The sequence below is a fragment of the Euprymna scolopes genome, chromosome 4 (genome assembly GCF_053919585.1).
Source record: "Euprymna scolopes isolate OS-2025 chromosome 4, ASM5391958v1, whole genome shotgun sequence".
NCBI lineage: Eukaryota > Metazoa > Mollusca > Cephalopoda > Sepiida > Sepiolidae > Euprymna > Euprymna scolopes.
Window position 1 is genome coordinate 98,136,248 of NC_136485.1, and position 7,500 is coordinate 98,143,747.

The 7,500-nt window shown below is 24.9% G+C and overlaps 1 protein-coding gene across 1 annotated transcript in view; it reads right to left on the reverse strand.

Moving 5' to 3' along the window:
- Positions 1-7,500, reverse strand: part of LOC145269054 (voltage-gated potassium channel subunit beta-2-like) — a 1,304,007-nt gene that overhangs the window by 1,069,335 nt on the left and 227,172 nt on the right. The gene's annotated exons all lie outside the window — the stretch shown is intronic.

Here is a 7,500-nt window from a genome sequence, read left to right on the forward strand (position 1 = left end):
ATATATATATATATACATATACGTATATATACATATGCATATATATACATATATATACATCTGTATATATATATATACATATATACATATATATGCATATATACAGATATATATATATATATATATACATACACATACATATATATATATACATATATATACACATATATATACACATATATATACAAAGATATATATACATACATATATACATATATGTACATACACATATATATACACATCTATACATACACATATATGTACATATATATCCATATATATACATGTATATGAATATATATACATATATATATACACACATATATGGTTATTCATATACATACATATATATATGTATATATACATATATATACACACATATATATAGACATATATATACATATATTTATATACACAATATATATACACACATACATATACATGTATATATACACAAATATATATACATATATACAAATATATATACACATAAATATACACACATATAAATATACACATATATACATATATATATATACATATATTTATAATAATTCTTTAAGTATATACATATATATACATATACATATAAATACATATATATACACATATATATACATATAATATACACATATATATATACATATAAATATATATATACACATATATATACATATATATACACATATATATATACATATATATACACATATATATACATATATATACACATATATATACATATATATACACATATATATATACATATATATACACATATATATATACATATATATACACATATATATACATATATATACACATATATATATACATATATATACACATATATATACATATAAATACACATATATATACATATATATACACATATATATACATATAAATACATATATATACACATATATATACACATATATATATACATATATACACACATATATATACACATATATATATACATATATACACACATATATATATACATATATATACATATATATATATATACAAATAATAACATATGTACATAGATATATACATATATATACATATCTATATACACAGACATATATATACATATATATACATATAAATACATACATATATATACATATATATATGCATACATATATATATACATATACATATACATATATACACATATATATATACATATACATATATACATATATATAAATATGCATATATATAAATATGCATATATATACTTATACATATATATACATATATATACATATAAATGTATATACATATACATACATATACATGTATATACATATACATACACATATATATGCATATACCTATACATATACATGCATATATATATACATATATACATATACATATATATATATATACATAAAAATACATATACATATATATATACATATACATACATATACATATACATAAATATACATACATATATACATATACATATATATACACATATGTATACACACATATATATATACATATACACACATATATATATGCATATACACACAAATATATACATATACACACAAATATATATATACACATATATATACACATATATATACACATAGATATACAGATATATCTATATACATATATATACAAATATATATACATATATATACATACATATATATCTACATACATATACATATCTATATATACATATATACGTACATATATATACATATATATACACACATATATATACACACATATATATATACATATTATATATATGTATATATATACGTGTGTATATATATATGTATATATATGTATGTATGTGTATGTATATGTACACACATATATATACTTATATATATATACACACATATATATACACATATATGTATATATATATACATGTATATACATATATTTATATACATATATTTATAATAATTCTTTTACTATAATAATTAAATATCCACGGACACTAGAGTTTCATCCTTGCGTGAATCTTCAGTGCAGGATGTCACGATTAATACCAGTTGCACGATTTGAACCCTGCAACACGAGACATCTCTGACTTGATTAGCATTTGACCTAATGCATTCGCCTACCATTAACCCCGTGAAATAACGTTGAATTTAAAAATCTTAATTTTAAATGCTCATTTTTGTCAGTCAGACAGTGTCCTAATCATTATACGATTATCTATGCATAAGAGCTAAATTGACCAAGTTTAATTCAACTAAAAGTGCTCAACAAAAAGAAACGAATTTCTTAAATGGGCTGTCATAATTATTTGTTTTCTATAATAATTTTATACTTAGAGACACTAGTGTTTATCCCTTTCGGGTATCTTCAGTGCAGGGTGTCACGATTAATACCAGTCGAACGATTTATATACATATATATATTCATATATATATATATACATATATGTATACATATATAGATACAAATATATATATATATACATATACATACACATATAAATATATATACATATACATCCACATATACATATATATACATATATACATATACATAAATATCCACATATACATATATATACATATATATATATATATACATATATATACATATATATATATACATATGCATACATACATATATATACATATACACATATATATACATATATATACATATATATATACACATATATATACATATATATGCATATATATATATATATACACATATACACTAGCTGTACCCGCCCACGTGTTGCTGTGGCTCAGTTTGTTAAAATGGAACACATTCCTTAAGAAAAATTGCATTTTGTTCGTTCATTTACTTTTAATTTTTTTTGCATTTTTTTTAATCAATAAAAGTTGTTATTTTTCCCCAAAAAAAAGATTAATTTTTTACCATGAATTGTTAGGTGAAAGTTGTTTTTTCAGGAAAACTTGCACTTTTTTTTTTTAAGAAATTTGGCAGTAAACCTTTCTCTTTGAAAACGGAATTTTTATTATAAAAAGAACAGATGAATGCTTTACATGAACACTGTAAATAGTCATGTGAAAGTAGAGAAAAGTTTGATTTTTTTTTTCAAGAGTATGTACAAATTACTTTTTTTTAACAGATGTTCAGAAAATAAACAGAAAATACTTCCATTATTAATTATGCAAACAAAATAATAAAATGTTGATTTAGTGTTTCAACATTATGCTTATAAATTACGATAAAACTTGCTGAGTATGCGCTGTTTTACGGATGTTGTAAAAATGGAATGGAAACTTATATTTCGCTCTGTTTAAATCTTTCTTAATTTTTTAATTGTGCCCCCCAAACGAATATAATCAAAACAGTAACATTCAACAATTGTACTTTGTGTATATAAAACACAAAACATTAAAAAAAAAAAAAAAAAGCTAATAACGAACGGGAAATCATTCCATTTTTAAACGAAAAAGTCAGTTTTGTATATCTTTTTATTTTTTATATAAGTCCAGCTTACCATTCACATCGGAAATGTCGACATTTATAGCTTGTCTAGTACGTTTACAACGAATAAACACTCCAATCTAGTAGATGTATTAGAATTTTTATAGGAATTTTTGACACTCTTATCACAAAACTGCGAATAAAATATATAAAACTCGTAATTTCTCTGTTAAAAGAGGGTTGTTTATTTTCTTTATCGATTATACTTCCAAAATAAACTATTAAAGTTGTTTTAAACGTAATAGAAATATTTTATTTTAAAACAGTAATACTCAATATTTTTCAATTTTCAAACTGTAAAAATCTGTCAAAACTTTTCTATTGATTCTATTTTTACGATATTTTCAGGGTCAATGTGAAATTTTATGCTCTTTCCAATTCAAATTCACGCCCCCCCCCATTTTCAAGTGTCTATTAAATAATTAATTTACTCACCAAAGTTTTATATATCACAAATTGAAGAGAAAAGGTCAATAAATAATATATTCAAGCTTGGAAAGACAGGGGGTCGAATAATTCACGCCTCCCATTTTGAAATGTCTATTAAAAAGTAAATAATTTACTCACCAAAGTGTTATATATCACAAATTGAAGAGAAAAGGTCAATAAATAATATATTCAAATTTAAAACAAAAAACTAGTGTTTTTTAGAAATTTACCTGTGAAGTCTGAAGTTTGAAACCTTTTTAAAAAAAAACCATGTTGTTTGTTTTTTTCTTTATTTTAAATGAAACCTTGGTCCTTGCTCCTTTAATTGAAAAAAATATTAGGGCTTGAGTTACATTTTTCGAGGAGTTATAAGGTTGGAAAAGAATTATTCACTATTTTTATTCTTAGTTATAAGGTTGGAAGGAATTATTCACTATTTTTCACGAAATTTCTGACAGATCTACCAATTTACCCATGTTAAGAACGGCTTTCGGAATAGACACCCCTAACCTTGCCAGCATACCCAAAAAGCTATAAAAGTTGACGTGTCAGAATGTAAACGATGAGTTGGACGTAATGTAAAAATGTACACAATTTAAAAGGGAACGACATTCAAATTTCCGTTCCATTTTCTCAACAACCGTAAAGCAGATCATTCTATGCAAATTTTACCTAACTTACTGTATTAATGCTATTTTTTTTAATCAAAATAAAATATATTTAGGTTTGGCTATAAATTCCTAAACTCATTTCACCCTAAATAATTTCGGTGACTGAAATAGGAATCTCATTGAATCTTTAATTTCCTGAATAATATGCGAGAAATTCATTTTTCTTCGAGTTATATCGAATTCATTAATACGAACTTCAGGGGCTTTTTTTGTAATGTTCCTGTAAAAATTATTTTTTATTATTACAAATTACGATGCTTTATTTATATAAAAAAGCACAAATAAATTCTTGCGTTTTTTATTCACTACTGAAAACCATAACTTTAGTAAAGGTATTTTTTGTTTAAACAAAATAAAACATTTTCACTAAGAGTTAAGTATAAATAATTAGTTTATTATATTCTGCGATCATTATTTGATAAATACTGCAATTTTCATTAAAATTCGTTAATTTCCTGATTTTTGGTGAATTTTTTAGTAAAGGGAGGGGTAAAAATGTTTATACACTTTGAGCTTCGGCATTCCTTTTGTCTGTACCTACCATTTTTCGATCAGAGAGGGTATTTTTTTTTTTTTTTTTGCAAGAAACAAATCAAACTCAAACTTGTTATAATAAAAGTTAAATTGAAATATACTGCAAATTAAACATCACAATAATGGTGCAACATATTTTGAAATTAGAAAAATAAAAACAAACAAAGTTTGTTTTAGCATATTAAAAGTATTTAGGTTGGTAGATAATTAAATTCTACTGTATTGGTACAAGTTTTTCTTTTTTTTTTTTGCTGTTGTTTCTTGCTTTGTACAATTTTCGACTAAATACTTCTAAATTAAGCGGGGTTGCTAAGATCGTGTTTTAAATTAGCTTTGGAGGTTGGAATGCCCCCCCCCCACCTAAAATGTACTTGGAAAAATCGATTATATAGCGAGATTAAAGAATGGTTAGCAGAAAAAAAGGTGAAAAAAAAAACAAATAATCAATAAATAATTGTTACCAAAGGCAATAAATGCTACTTTTTTTTTACTCACGTGAATGAGTTTATTTTATGTTTTAAAGTATTTTCAAGCGCTTTTCTTTATTTTTTAATCTAAAATTGTGGGTGAGTGGGTGTCAAATATCAACAGATTTTCTAGAATTCCGCGCTAGATTGCAAACGAAATCTCCAGATCTAGCAGGAAAACCGCTAAATTGGAAACACTGGTCACGTGACAGGAAGCGGTAATAAATAATTGTCCGTAAATAAAAAAAAAAATGGCCTATCGGTGCAAAGGAAACCACCCATTTATCATAGAACAATTAAGTATAAGTTTATAATTAGAAAGAAAAATATCAAACCACACATGGATATAGTAAAGATATTATACATAAACGTGGAAGCCATCCGTCCAGTGGTTTTTTAGACTATTATGTGTGAACGAACCTAGAGTTACATTTTTCTATATAAATGTATATATAGATATATTCATACATATATATAAATGTAACTGTTGGTTCGTTCAGAAAAACATACAGTGTTTACCGATGTATTCGAAAATTCAAGATGGCGTCTCACACCCTCTTTAATACCGTAAGTTTGGAAAAAGGTGTTATAAATAAAAAACTATACAAAATACTATTAAAAATACGCCGAATATATGTCAACCTATATCACAGTAACAATAACATGTATTGAGCGAGTTTTTAACAGCATTTTATCCGGTTTTTTATTTATAACATCTTTTCCCAAACTTAGCGTGTTAAAGAGAGAATCAGACTCCATCTTGAATGTTCCAATACATCGGTAAACATTGTATGGTTTTCGAGCTGAATAAACATGTTACATTGAATAAAAACACGAAAAATATATCCAGTTAGGTAGAAAAGTAACTTATCTTGCCTTTGATAACATTTATTTGTTATATATTTGTTTTTTGACAACTTTTTCGAATCTATGTGTACAGTAATACAAACCCATAGTGAGAAAACACGGAACATTATGGAGTTTTTTTTTGGGGGGGGGGGGAATTAGCGTTTTTTCAAAATTTCAGACGATAAGTTAAAAATCTAGCGATTTTCCGGACATTTCTTTCTCCTGATGTTGCGGGGTTTTATTTAAATCTCAGTTGACAACATTGCATCACTAAAAAAACACAACAGAATGTGTTTACAATATCGGTAAATTTTCAATGGGTTTAATTACATGATTATTGATAATGTAACCATGTGATTGAACTTTAATTTAAATTAACCACACGTGGTCGCAAAATGAATGCCGACGCTCAAAGTGTATACACATTTTGAATCCTCCCTTTACTTAAAAATTCACCAAAAATCAGGAAATTAACGAATTTTAATGAAAATTGCAGTATTTATCAAATAATGATCGCAGAATATAATGAACTAATTATTTTTACTTAACTCTTAGTGAAAATGTTTTATTTTGTTTAAACAAAAAATACCTTTACTAAAGTTATGGTTTTCAGTAGTAAATAAAAAAACGCAAGAATTTATTTGTGCTTTTTTATATAAATAAAGCATCGTAATTTGTAACAAAAAAAATAATTTTTACAGTAACATTACGAAAAAAGCCCCTAAAGTCCCTATTAATGAATTCAATATAACTCGAAGAAAAATGAATTTCTCACATACTATTCAAAAAATTAAAGATTCAATTAGATTCCTATTTCAGTCACCTAAATTATTTAGGGTGAAATGAGTTTAGGAATTTATAGCCAAACCTAAATATTTTTTTTTGGTAAATATCCAGATACACTATTACAGAACACTGACCACTCTAATTTGTTTGGGGGGGGGTGATGTTGGGGCGCGCGCGCGCCAACATCACATCCCCCGCCCCCCACTCGCGCCCCCAATGTACAAAGTAAAATCTTCGGAAAATGTTAAATGGTGTTCTAATTGGTAAATGTGGGTGCGTTACTTACAGAAAATTTG